Source organism: Bos indicus, chromosome 16 (genome assembly GCF_029378745.1).
Source record: "Bos indicus isolate NIAB-ARS_2022 breed Sahiwal x Tharparkar chromosome 16, NIAB-ARS_B.indTharparkar_mat_pri_1.0, whole genome shotgun sequence".
In the NCBI taxonomy this organism is placed as follows: Eukaryota; Metazoa; Chordata; class Mammalia; order Artiodactyla; family Bovidae; genus Bos; species Bos indicus.
Window position 1 is genome coordinate 37,112,085 of NC_091775.1, and position 14,170 is coordinate 37,126,254.

Below are 14,170 nucleotides of genomic sequence, written 5' to 3' on the forward strand. Positions count from 1 at the left end.
ATAGGAAACCAGGAATAATATTCAAGGAAAAAAATTCAGAAAGGAAAGCGTGATCCTTAGGGTCAAATGCTGCTGTTAGGTCAAGTAGGATGAACTGTGAGAATTAACTCAATCACCTCTGAGGGTGTTTGTGTGTGTGTGAAAGGGATTGAACATATGGACAAGAGCAGTTTTTAAGGCATGCTGAGAAAAGTCTGATTGGAATGAATTCAAGAGAGAATGAGAATAGTGGCAAGGAAAACAACACATTTAGACAACTTCTGATGACCATTGCTATAAAGGGGAGCAGGGAACCAGGGCAGTAATTGAAGGCAGAAGTGAGATTGACAGATGGGCTTAAAGTGAGCTAAACAACAATGTGTTTGTATACAGATAGGAAAATGTATTATGTGAGAAAGAGATGAAACACTGGAGGAAGTAAAATCCTTGAGAAGGTGCCAGGGGATGGGACCCACAACACAATATAGGTGTTGACTTCAGCCAGGACCATGGATAGTTCATGCGTTGACACTGGACCTGAGATAGCTCCTAGGCAGAGCTTCTGTGAGATTGTTGGGCAGAAGCATGTGGAAGCTCTTTTCTAGTTGTTTCTAATTCTTACAGGAAATAAGAGGCAACGTCATCCGTTGAGAATTAGGGGAGTTGTTGGAAGTTTAAAATAGGAGGAAAAGGTATGAAATTCTTGTCAAGGAGAGAAAGGGACTGAATGAACTAGGGATAAGAGGATGGGAAGGGTCCCAGGGAGCCTCAGGTAGGTCAGTGACCATTCATTGACAGTGACACCAGTTAGCACGGGTGTGTGTTTTCTCTGGTCAGGCTGAAGGCTCAGGGAGGAAAGGGTTCACCCTCAGCTCCCTTCATTTTCTCATCTCTTTATTGCAGCACACACACATACAAAAAACTTTTGAAGCTCTTGGCTGTTTGTTGCAAACTCTGAGGTGAATTCCGGATGAGAACTGCAGGTTAAAGAGAGATGGAGCTTTCTCTGGAATGTCTGTGCTTCCTGCCAGTCAGCATTCATTTGGCAGGCCAGCCTTTGACTGAACTGGTATTTTAAGCATCCAAATGTATTCCAAGCCAAGCTGGCAGCCATTCTATGCAATCCACGTCACTGCCCTTTATACCAGAGGAGACTTGGGGACCTTTGGAATCCTCAGTCAGCAGAGCCTGCTCTGCATTGCAGTGGAATCCATTTGCTCAGGGACACTAATAGACTGGATTCAGAAGTGGGCCCTGAATTTCCGTGAAAGGGATGAGGGGCACTAGGGAAGGAGGCAGCTGGGAAGGACTGAAGTTTAGATAGAATTTAAATAAAATAGACTTCAAAGAAAATGTTCTTCCTCTGACCTCCACCTCTGCTAAAAGCTGCACGAAGTAAATGAGATAAGAGGTGAGCCTGTAACCTAGATTTGTGGATATGTATTGACGTCCTTCTCTGTAGGCTGTGAGGGATGATTTCATTAATATCTGTAAGGTACTCAGAACAGTATCTGGCAGATACTAAAACTCAATACATATGAGAAAACATAATAATAATACTGTTATAATACTATTATTTTTTATTATGCCTTGACTAGGGTTGAGCAATTTATTTCTGCATCTTTTTCTAGACAATGAAGAAAATCTTATTTAAATGAGCAAAAAAAACCTCATAGATTGATTAATGTGGTTCTTATACAAGGATGACATCCCCATCTCTGAAACACAACACAAATATGATGTGAAGGCAATACTGAGAAGAGGGAAGATGTGGGATATTGAGCCAGAGATGCCTTAGCTAGCTTGCACTTAGCCAAGCCACTTAAATTTCCAAGAACATTACTTTTCTGACATGTAAAATGGAGACAGTAATAATTCATCCTTGATATTACTATTGGGATTTAATAATCAATAGATATAATTGTATTATGAATAATGGTGGGTATATAGTTTATATCCAACAATGATATCTGTGATTATTAGTAATTTTGGTGGATTCCTTATGTGGAAAATATCTTTCCTCTTCTCCATGTACAGAAATCTTTTTTACCTTTCCAGGACCAATTTGATGCCAGCCTCCACAGAAATTCTAGTCCAGATTCTCCTAATCAGACTTAATCTTGTTTCCTCTGGGTTCCTACTATATTTTATATTAGTTCCCCTCCCTTGCCCCAGTTCATCTTGAAAGTCTTTTTCCTTGCATATTTGTCTCTTAAGCTGGATTAAAATTTTATATATATATATATATATATATCTGAATCTCCATCCCATTTAGCAGAAAGGCTAGAATGTAGTAGGCATGTAACAAATGTTTGTAGAATTCATTGGGAGTTCTCTCTAATCTTCAAAGCTGAAAAACTGACCTACAATTAGAAGAGGCTTCTTTCTCTCTTTTCCCAAATTTCCCATATGAGAATTTGGGAAACAATATAGAGTAGTGAGGAAATGTGGTGTCTGAAGTCAGTAGACCACTTATGGAATCTCATTTCAGCAATCATATAGTGTATTTCCTGGTATATCATGAGCATCAAATAGTATGTTATCTATGATTATTATTGTCATTGTAGGTATCATCACCATAATCAACATAGAGGCAGTGTCTGTCCTGCTTACAATCTAGGTAGGGAAGGAGGACACAGATGAAATGCCACCAGAGCACAGCACCAGACCGATATTTACCAGCCCTCACTTGATCTTGGAGCATTAGGACAGCACAGCTGACTCCAGTCAAGAAGAGATCACTCTCCAGGCATGACAGAAAGGAAACAAACTGTTCTTAGGTGGCTTACGCTGCTTTCTGCACTAGCTGATCCAAGTAATTAGAGCAGATAAGTGACCAGTAAGGGCAAGCCAGAAATGGATCCTACTTCCATGCCACGGATAAGAGAGCAAGTTATAAAAATGTACACTTAAAACTCTGAGGACAAATTAGCCATCCGATTTCCAGCGACTGAAAGAGTCTGAGATTCATCGTAGGCAAGTAACTGTGAAAGGGAAGGTCAGCCAGAGGAGGACCTCCAAGTCACTTAAGCTGCTCAGGGGCTCTTCTTGGCCATATTTTGAGGTTCATTTTATTAGCATCCTAGAAGAGAGGGACTGAAGCTGTAGCACATGTGGCAGCATGGTGTCATAGAAAGAAAAGGAGATTCATTCCTGGATTTATTACTTACTAGCTCAGTGGTTTTTGTAAATTACTTAATCTCAGTGATTTTCAGGTTCCTGAGGATTTAATCCTGGGAAGATTAAAGGTGATGTAACATACCCATGCTCACTAACTGGGAATGTTATCATTGAGGACTTCATCATTGGGAAGCACCCGATCTGTTTCATATTAGAGAATAATAATCAAAACTAACCATAAGCAAAAAAATAAAATAAAATCAGTTAAAATATTTTGACTATTTCTAGTTTGGGACATGGGCCTCCTAAGACTATTCCAGCCCTAGATCAAAACCTTGGGAGACAGTAAATCGGCTTTGTTCTATTCTGGGTCCAGCTTCTATACCCCCAAATTCTTAAAATTATTCTTAGGGGCAGTGAGCTGGGGCGTGGGAAGACATCAATGCCCACTGTTCCTACTATAGAGAAAATTGCTCAAGGGCACATGGCCCACTGATGGTGGGTTAGTGATGTCATCTTCCCACACAAAGGACATTATTAATATCACAGTGACTCATACTGTGTGACTCTTCAGGCACTTGCCGGAGGGGAGGGGTGGAGATAGATCTACCAAAAAAAAGGAGAAATGAGGAGATGGACTGAGATTTAGTTGAAATATTTTAAGTGGGGAAGTTGCACCCTCTTTAGCTTTGAGATGCAAGAAACATGGAAGTCACATGAATGGGAGGAAAGAGGGAAGCTGGAGAGGGAGTTAGAAAAGGCAAAGGGGAGAGACCAATAAAGAAAGAGGGAAGAGAAAAGAGGAAGGCAAAGGTGGGCTGAGGACAAGGTAGAAAGCAAGTGTTATTATATAACTAGGATTGAAAGGACCAAGCTATGGAGATGATCAATAAAAGAAGATTAAATTTGTAAGATACATCCAGAGGTTTAAAGAGATCCCAAGATGGAGTTAGGAACATCTAAGTCAGTGGTTTTTGAGAATGTGATGAAATCCATGGAAAGAAACAAAGCATATATGTTCCAAGTGTTGTATATAGTTTCATGGAGTTCATAGATTCCCTAAAGCCAATCCATGAATTCTCCTCCTAGGAGAGTGCCTTGAACATTCACATATATTAATTTGAGACAATGATAGGTCTGGAGCTTCCTCAGACAAGTCTGAAAGTCAAACATAGAGTTTATGAATATTACCATTTTAGTTTCTTTTCAACTGCATGAATGTTATTTGTTCAAATCTAGCTATGATCATATTTATTTGTTTATTCAATATACTAATTTTTTTTTTAAACAGGACATTTTGCTAGATCTTTTTAAATGATCACCAGTAAATAATCCAAGGGTTTGGGGGCAAACAAAAGAGAAGAAAATGGCCTTAAATAATAAAGTTTACCGTTTGAACGTTAGGCTCTTTCATGCTGGAAGAATGAAGTCCATTGGTCTTTCTTCAGGTAACAAGATTTGCTTTAAGTGTACACAGGGATATAAGGAAAATAGGAGTCACATTGCATGGGCCTCATGAAGGAAAGGAAGCATTAGAATGCCAGACCACACAGAGACTGTTGTTCAGGAGCTGGGTCACTTAAGGTTTGGTGTAACTTGAGCAATCTGGTCTCCTTATCCACTCAGCAGCGCATCTGTTAATTTCTGTCCCAGTGTTTCTCTGTGCTGCTGGCTCTGCTACCCTTTGCCACCTTCTTTCTCCTTAACAGATTCTGCCTGTTCAGTCCTTTGCCTTGCTGTTCCCTTTGCCCATGTTTTCGTTTGTTTGTCTGTTTCCTTCCTCCCATTTTTAAGTGCTAACTTTTTTGAATGTGCCCCGAGTCCCCCAGAAGAGTCACTAGTGGATTCATAGTCACCTTCGCCCCTGAAAGATCTTTCATGGGCACGTTACCTGGCTTCTTCTGAGACATGGGTCCACCCAGGTCAGTCTCTGTGCCGGGATGTCATCATCATGTAGTCAGGAACATTCGGAGTAGAGCACTTTCTTCTTTGGTACAATACCTATTGGACTTTACCTACTGGACTTTGTAGGTTTGCAAAGCTGTACTCTCACATCCATCACATAGTTTGACCCCCGTAATAACCTTGTGAGTAATTATTATTAGTGTGGCCATTTTACACATGAGGAAACAGAGAGTCAAAGAAATTAAGGGGAAAACTCCAGGTCATTCAACCAACAAATGGTAGGCCACACTTAATTCCAGGTTTTCTGACCCCAAAGTCTTTCCAGACACCAGTCAAGAGGAGAGAAACTGGGGGAAAGGCAGGAGGAACAAGGTAAGAACTAATGTGGGAATGAAATAACTGTTTTAGAGGGTGAAAACATTAGTTGGGTGTGGGGGAAGTAATTGCAAAGATCAAAAACTGATGGTTTAGTCACTAAGTCGTGTCTGACTCTTGTGACCCCATGAACTGTAGCCGGCCAGGCTCCTCTGTCCATGGGATTCTCCAGGCAAGAATGCTGGAGTGGGTTGCCATTTCCTTCCTTCTCAGGGCATCTTCCCAACCTAGGAATTGAACCCAGGTCTTCTGCATTGCAGGCAGATTCTTTACCAACTGAGCTACGAGGGAAGTTCAAGCTTAAATACCTAAATTAGACCTGGACTATATCTATGAAGTGCCAGGAGATGGCTAGGGTCCAGTTTTTGCCTCTTCTCACCCCTTTTCCTGAAAAGGGTTAGTATACTCCACCCTGTATAATTATGACTTGAAGAGGAGTGTGGGGAGGAAGACCTCCTGGAGCCCCAATTTCCCTTTCCAGCCTGTACATTTCAGGGGCCAAAATACCTTAATAAACAGTGCTGTGATGAACATTGGGGTACATGTGTCTCTTTCCCTTCTGGTTTCCTCAGTGTGTATGCCCAGCAGTGGGATTGCTGGTTCATAAGGCAGTTCTATGTCCAGTTTTTTAAGGAATCTCCACACTGTTCTCCATAGTGGCTGTACTAGTTTGCATTCCCACCAACAGTGTAAGAGGGTTCCCTTTTCTCCATACCCTCTCCAGCATTTATTATTTGTAGACTTTTGGATCGCAGCCATTCTGACTGGTGTGAAATGGTACCTCATAGTGGTTTTGATTTGCATTTCTCTGATAATGAGTGATGTTGAGCATCTTTTCATGTGTTTGTTATGTCTTCTGTATGTCTTCTTTGGAGAAATGTCTATTTAGATCTTTGGCCCATTTTTTGATTGGGTCATTTATTTTTCTGGAGTTGAGCTGTAGGAGTTGCTTGTATATTTTTGAGATTAGTTGTTTGTCGGTTGCTTCATTTGCTATTATTTTCTCCCATTCTGAAGGCTGTCTTTTCACCTTGCTAATAGTTTCCTTTGATGTGCAGAAGCTTTTAAGTTTAATTAGGTCCCATTTGTTTATTTTTGCTTTTATTTCCAATATTCTGGGAGGTGGGTCATAGAGGATCCTGCTGTGATTTATGTCAGAGAGTGTTTTGCCTATGTTCTCCTCTAGGAGTTTTATAGTTTCTGGTCTTATGTTGATATCTTTAATCCATTTTGAGTTTATTTTTGTGTATGGTATTTGAAAGTGTTCTAGTTTCATTCTTTTACAAGTGGTTGACCAGATTTCCCAGCACCACTTGTTAAAGAGATTGTCTTTAATCCATTGTATATTCTTGCCTCCTTTGTCAAAGATAAGGTGTCCATATGTGTGTGGATTTATCTCTGGGCTTTCTATTTTGTTCCATTGATCTATATTTCTGTCTTTGTGCCAGTACCATACTGTCTTGATAACTGTGGCTTTGTAGTAGAGCCTGAAGTCAGGTAGGTTGATTCCTCCAGTTCCATTCTTCTTTCTCAAGATTGCTTTGGCTATTCGAGGTTTTTTGTATTTCCATACAAATTGTGAAATTCATCGCAGCACTGTTTATAATAGCCAGGACATGGAAGCAACCTAGATGTCCATCAGCAGATGAATGGATAAGAAAGCTATGGTACATATACACAATGGAGTATTACTCAGCCATTAAAAAGAATACATTTGAATCAATTCTAATGAGGTGGATGAAACTGGAGCCTATTATACAGAGTGAAGTAAGCCAGAAGGAAAAACACCAATACAGTATACTAACGCATATATATGGAATTTAGAAAGATGGTAACAATAACCCTGTGTACGAGACAACAAAAGAGACACTGATGTATAGAACAGTCTTATGGACTCTGTTGCAGAGGGAGAGGGTGGGAAGATTTGGGAGAATGGCATTGAAACATGTAAAATATCACGTATGAAACGAGATGCCAGTCCAGGTTCGATGCACGATACTGGATGCTTGGGGCTAGTGCACTGGGACGACCCAGAGGGAGGGTATGGGGAGGGAGGAGGGAGGAGGGTTCAGGATGGGGAACACATGTATACCTGTGGCAGATTCATTTTGATATTTGGCAAAACTAATACAATTATGTAAAGTTTAAAAATAAAATTAAATTTAAAAAAAGTAAATAAAAAAATCTCAAAAAAAAACCCCAAAAAACAAAATACCTTAATAGCTATTTAATCTCTTTGAAATGTGATGAGAAGTCAGCACATCAAAAAAATCCCTAATATCTAATGTGAAATAATTTATCAAGTTACCTTTCCTCTTAGAGAAACTATAACAGCTGTAAAGAGAAGCAAAAAATCCTGAAAGATAAATAGGTTAAAGCAACATTTGCAGAAAGCCTCATTGGGCAATGGCAAGGAGGACAGAGGTGGGAGTGGGCAGGGTAAAGTGAGGGGAAGCAGGGACAAGATCTTCAAGCAGTGTCCACAGGCACTGGGACATGTATTCTTTCATTGATTTAAAAATAAAATTTTATCCATGACAGTGTTCCATCATTTGGCATCACATAAAATGTTATTAATGCAAACCTCTGAGAAGCAATTAAGCTGAATTAAAAAGTTAACATTAGAGTCCCTTACATTGGAAAGGGTTTGCTGAACATCTACTGACAGGAAGTTGTGTTGAGATGCATTAGTCTTTTAATTCCCTTCTTATTAAGTGCATTTACAAAGAAGCAGGATGCTTACTGCTCTAAATGTCAGCAGCACCTGCTGCACCTCAATTTTCTCAATTAGAAAATTTAGGCTCCGACCCACTGTAACCAGCTGATTCAGTGATGTTTTTGTTGGTTCCAGGGTTATCCTATGAAACAATGCTTGGGAAATGGGAGTTTCTTAAGGCTTCTTTAGATTTTAACCTTTCAAATAAAAATAAGTGATTCAGAAGAATCAAATGATCCCTTTTGTCCTAAGCTTCTTGTCTTGATAGCTGACCATGCTTGATGAAATTGTCTATTAAATGAGAATCATTCTAATTAATAGGAGAAGATTTTCTCTTAGACTAGAAAATTAACACCAAAAGGGCAGAACAAATGTTTGTGAACTTCGGTTCTGCACTAAGTAATTTATGTATCATCTGACTTGTCAAGTTTTGGTTAAAGAACAAACTGTTCAAGGATCCAAACTCTTCTTTTCAAAATTGAGACTTCCCCTCTTCTTATCTTTCCCTAAGATGTATCTTATAGCTCATGTTTCCCTGGTGGCTCATTGGTAAAGAATTCACCTGCCAATGCAGGAGACATGGGTTCAATCCCTGATCCAGGAAGATCCCCTGGAGAATGGAATGGCAACCTACTCCAGTATTCTTGCCTGGGAAATCCCATGGAGAGAGGAGCCTGGTGGGCTACAGTCCATGGGGTCGCAAGAATCAGATATGACTTAGGGACTAAACAACAACAATAACAAATCTTATAGCTCATCTTCCCCTTGAAGCTTTTTTGACATCCTCCATACCTTAGGGTTTTGTTCTAGTTCTAACAAATAAAATTTCAAGACCATTCTCTTATTCTTATCCAACCTCTTCTCCCCCCTCATCCAATTGCTGGCTTTTTTGATGGGATGTCTATTAGATATCCTTGTGGAGATGCGGAGTGGACAGGTCAATGTTCTGAGTTCAGGTGAGAGGTCTGTGCTGGCAACATCCATTCCAAAGAGAGGAAGTGGATGCCTAAATAGATGGGGCATGATTGCCACTCACTCCTTGAAGTGTTGTTATTTGGCTTTTGTGATGTCATTCTAGCATCCTCTCTTGGCTCGTCCCAGTTTTCCTGGAAGACTTCGCTTCACCCATCATCTCCTTTAGTGGTATTCCACAAGGTCTTTTCTTCTGTATTTATCACACTTCTAATGTCCTTAACCACCATTCTGCTCCATCGCATAATACTCTGACACTCTATTTATCTGTCTCTATCAGCTGAGCTCCTTAATGGTGAGAACTGTCTCTATAGGCACCGAGCAGAGCATCTGACTATGGTGGGCATTTAACAAATGCTTGAGGAACGAATGAAATAATTTATTCATTTAGTTTCTTGTCCTACAAAAACAAGTAAAACCCAATCATGTTTGCCATTTCAGGAAAGGGTCATGGTGAATAAGAACAGGAGGGTATCTTCCCATGAGATATTATTATAAAAATGATAAGGTACTCAGGCTAGTTCCCAGGATCTTTTTTACTCAAAGTAGGACAATAATTATACCATTTCATCTATATCTAGTGTGGTGCATATCATGGTTACTATGAGAAAATGTACTTAGAATTCTAAGCCACCAACTAGGAAACGTTTGCTATATAATTTCCCCCTAATTAGTAGTCTCTCCACTGTTGGTTCTGTTCTTAGTGTTTTATTTTGTTTTAACTACAGAGCTATTTCTTTGATTCAGGCCTTTATCCCTAATGCACATAAAGTCATGGATCAAATGTTGAAGACAATCAGATAAAAGACAGTAGCACAAAAGGCACAGGGCTTAATGCTCAAATGCCCTAGAGAAACCTGAACAGACCCACTGAGGAGGAGAAAATACACGAGAAGGAAGGCAGTAGATGAGTAGGTGTCTGCTGAAAATAGACCTTTATCTAGATCCTCTCTAAACCTAGAGAAAAAGCAGAGATGGCCAAAGTGGGTGTTGGAGACCTAGTTGACAAATGATGGATGATAAGTGTGCACGTGTGGGGGGCTTCAGCATGTCTCTCATGGGATAGAATCAGCTATTTTGTGGTGTTTTAGAACTCCTTGCAGACAGCCGCTTAGAGGTCATTTAACATTATTTAGCTCCTTAGCTAAATTAACTGTACTTCTCAGCTATACTTGAAAGCTGTGTCAAGGTAGAAGCCTGCTCTCTCTGGGGGAAATCCCACTTACTTTGCTGTGAAGCAATGAGAAGCGCTCAGATTAACTGTTCCCTCTCGGTGTCAGGTGTCTTCTAGAAAAACAGGTTGTTTTTCAGAGTGCTTCCTGGCCCAGCTCCTGGGTGACCTCGGATACACAGTAAGCATATTGATTCTTCTACAGAGTATTAGTATAGCATTGTGTTTGTGTGTATGTGTGTGTGTGTGTGTGTGTGTGTCTGTGCGCACACAGTGGGTGGTGGGTGGAGTATTCCCTTGTCCCCATCATCAAAAATAAGAGGGACAGGAAAAATCTGCTTGTAAATTTGAAAAAGTGAGTATTAAACTTTATTCCAGTGCCTGTCTACAATAACCTAAGGCAGCTTCTTCCTGGATTCTATCTGTACAATACCACATGTGCGCATGTGCAGTTGTGTCCAGCTCTTTGTGACCCCATGGACTGGCTCACCAGGCTCCTCTGTCCATGGGATTTCCCAAGCAAGAATACTGGAGTGAGTTGCCATTCCCTTCAGGGATCTTCCTGATCCGGGAATTGAACCCACGTCTCCTATGTCTCCTAAATTGGCAGGCAGATTCTCTACCACTGGGCCACCTGGGAAGCCTGTACCATACCACAGAGAAGGTCAAACTACTTCTCTCTGATTTCTCCATCAATAGGCAATGTTATACCGGGCTCAGAAATTACACTGCTTGACACAGGGGTTTCCTTTCCCCCAGTTCTCAGAAGGGAGTTCAGACTTGTTGCCTGTCAGATGCAAGAAGGAGGGTGGTCCCTTCCTACCTCAGGCTGATGCCCAGGAGCTGAAATGACTGGGAAAAAAACAAGCAGTTAAGATGCTGAGAACTGACTGAAGGGAGAAGATACACAGACTGGCTGAGGATGCACTCAGGTTGCCTAGTAGTCATATCCAGATATTTGAAGAGTCATTGGATCATATAGAAGAGCAAGAGTAGAGTTATTATTGCTCCAAAAGCTGAGCAGAGGGACCGTTGCCACAGCTGTGGCAGTTGCACAGGACAGATGGTGCCGTATGAGAAATCACTCTGTCAGGACTGCTGCTGCTATTCTAGCGGGCTTTCTGTGTTTAACCAGAGATGGGACGAGCACCAGCAGAGTGGTTGGTGGGACCATCCTGGAAAAGGGGGAACTCAAGGCTTCTAGGCTCCTTCCCCTTGTCTTGTTTTCCTTATCTTTTCCTCTGGGTACCTTGGAGATAGTTGCTGTCTTCTACCTTGTGGGAACTAGAGTGGAGCATCCTACATGCTCTGAACTCTGATGGTTTGAGCTTTACAAGCACAGAGTGCTACAGCTAGGCAATGCTTCTGGGGGCTTTATTATCTTTAGTTTTGAACAGTTCGATTTTTGGAGCATTGTGTACAGTCCTCCGAGGACGTGGTCCTTCCTAGGTGTCCTGAAGGTGACCTGTGGTGACAGGGTGCTGTCAGTTGCTCCTGCCTCCTCTCACCTGGGTTCCGCCTTCTTGTGTGCCCAGCACCTGGCTGAGGAAATGAGCAGGAGAATGTATTAAACAGGTGTTTGGCAAATGCGAGGCAAGGAAGCAGGGCCAGCCCTTCCCTGTCAAAAAAAAAAATGTTTTTCTAGTCTGTCTGGATTTTCATGTGTAATCCACTGTGGAGGAAACTGAGACCATTCTTAGCAGCGTTCTGCATCCCCTGTGTGCTCAATGAGGGTGGTGAACCATGAACTATGCCCCTGCCCTGTGGTGCTCAGGGTTCTTCCTGGAAGCCTGTGCCTGGGGAATTTTGGGCAGCTACTTGTGTGCCAATGACCAGATCCACCTCTCCCGTACACTGATTATACTCCTCTGGTTCAAGTTATCCAGCCCCAGGACATTTATCAGTGTTTAGCAGTGAGAGTCCCGGTTCCTTTGAAAAGTGCCAAAGCTTCGTCATAACAGGGCTTTGTGCCCACTTTCTCCTCTCTCCTTCCCTGGGAAGTATGGAGATCCCATCTCCTATCTGGACCCTTCCAATAGTGAGAGTCAAGTTAGGTCATTCAACCTGGGAGACATAGTCTCTGTTCCCACATTCCTTGAATGCCTTTCAGTAGAGGCCAGCCCAGCTGGGCTGCTTCTACACCTTCTACACCTAACTGAGGCCAGTGCTTCAGCCAAATGATGGGCAGAGTTGGCTAGTCGTCATGTCTACACCATCCTAACTGCAATGCAGAGCGTCTACTACTTCGGGTTCCAACCATATTCTAGAAGACAGAAGAAGATTCGAGTTCCTGGTGTAGCCCTTAAGAAAGAGATGGTCCAAGTGCAAATTTGATGCATGAAACGGGGTACTCAAAGCCCTGTGCACTGGGACAACTCAGAGGGATGGGATGGGAAGGGAGGTAGGAGGAGGGTTCAAGATGGGGGGACACGTGCACCCGTGGCTGATTCATGTTCATATATGGCAAAAACCAGCACAATACTGTAAATTAATTAGCCTCCAATTAAAATAAACAAATAATTTTTTTTTTAAAGAAAGAGATGGTTCAGGTATTCTCTCTCTCACACACACACAGAGACACCTGAACAAATACACTCTCGCATATAGCGGGCTAAACTCTCACTGTCTCCCAGCTTTCTTTCCTTCTTGCCCATTCTTCTCTTGTTTCTAGCAAATAATGACATTAGCAAGTACTAGTAGTAGGTGTTTAGATGCTAAGTCGTGTCTGACTCTTTGAGACCCCATGGTAGCTCACCAGACTCTTCTGTCCATGGGATTTTCCAGGCAAGAATACTGGAGTCTGTAGCCATTCCCTTTTCCAGGGGATCTTCTTGATCCAGGGTTTGAACCTGTGTCTCCCACATTACACGTGGATTCTTTACTGCTGAGCCACCAGGGAAGTGACATTAACAAGGAAGGCCACCAACTTCGTGTAGCCTGATTTTAAAGAACTAAGGCTTACATGCCTGAATGGACTGCTGATTTGATATATCTCTTTGACATTTAGGGAACCAAGTCCTGCAGTGAAAAGCAGTTTGGGGAAAATGCAGAAGACATTTGGGAATGAAAGCGTCTGTTGGTGAAGATCTGAATCTTACTTTATGGAAAGGAGGTTTGTGGTTGAGGAATGACTTTTCTAACAAGGGGTGAGAGAGCTAAGTTTCTTCTCATACTGGAAGTGGTACAAGTCATACCAGGGCAGTCAGGCCCAGAGTTACTAATAATTCCCTAACCCTTACTTCTGAAAAGTTTGTTATTTGTTTTGTTTCTCTTTGTTTTTTCCTTAGCTTTCAATGTTTCCTGAAAGTGAAGTGAAAGTGAAAGTCTTTCAGCCATATCCGACTCCTCGAGACCCCATGGACTCTATGAAATTCTCCAGGCCGGAATACTGGAGTGGGTAGCCTTTCCCTTCTCCAAGGGATCTTCCCAACTCAGGGATCAAACCTAGGTTTCCCACATTGTAGGCAGATTCTTTACCAGCTGAGCCACAAGGAAAGCCCAAGAATACTGGAGTGGGTAGCCTATGCCTTCTCCAGTGGATGTTCCCAACCCAGGAATTGAACCAAGGTCTCCGGCATTGCAGGCATATTCTTTACCAACTGAGCTATGAGGGAAGCCCTAAGGTTTCCTGAAACAACCCTAAAGAAACTTCCAAAAGTTATAATCATTTACACAATGATAACAATAATGATTGTTGATCACTTGCTATATGACAGGCAGTGCATCAAAGACTACATTGTTATCTCATTGAATTTCCACAATGCATGTGGGGTAGATACAACTGATATCCCCAAATTACAGATTGAAAAAAAAAAGGGTCTGAAGAGGTTAAGTGACATTCCTGAGGTCACGCTCCTAGTTAGTGGCAGAGCAGAATCAGACATTTTGATCTTCCAAATTTCAGACCAATGTTCCTTCTATCTATTACATTT

At 41.7% G+C, this 14,170-nt stretch overlaps 1 long non-coding RNA gene across 2 annotated transcripts in view; it reads left to right on the forward strand.

The window, feature by feature from the left end:
- The first annotated feature begins 1,097 nt into the window (after positions 1–1,097).
- Positions 1,098–14,170, forward strand: part of LOC109570695 (uncharacterized) — a 28,771-nt gene continuing 15,698 nt past the window's right edge. The window contains exons 1-3 of one of the 2 annotated variants that reach the window (XR_011560779.1): positions 1,098–1,390; positions 13,246–13,350; positions 13,526–13,631. This is a non-coding gene — a long non-coding RNA (uncharacterized lncRNA). The remainder of the gene's footprint in view (positions 1,391–13,245; positions 13,351–13,525; positions 13,632–14,170) is intronic. The other variant, XR_011560778.1, reaches the window with a different exon arrangement.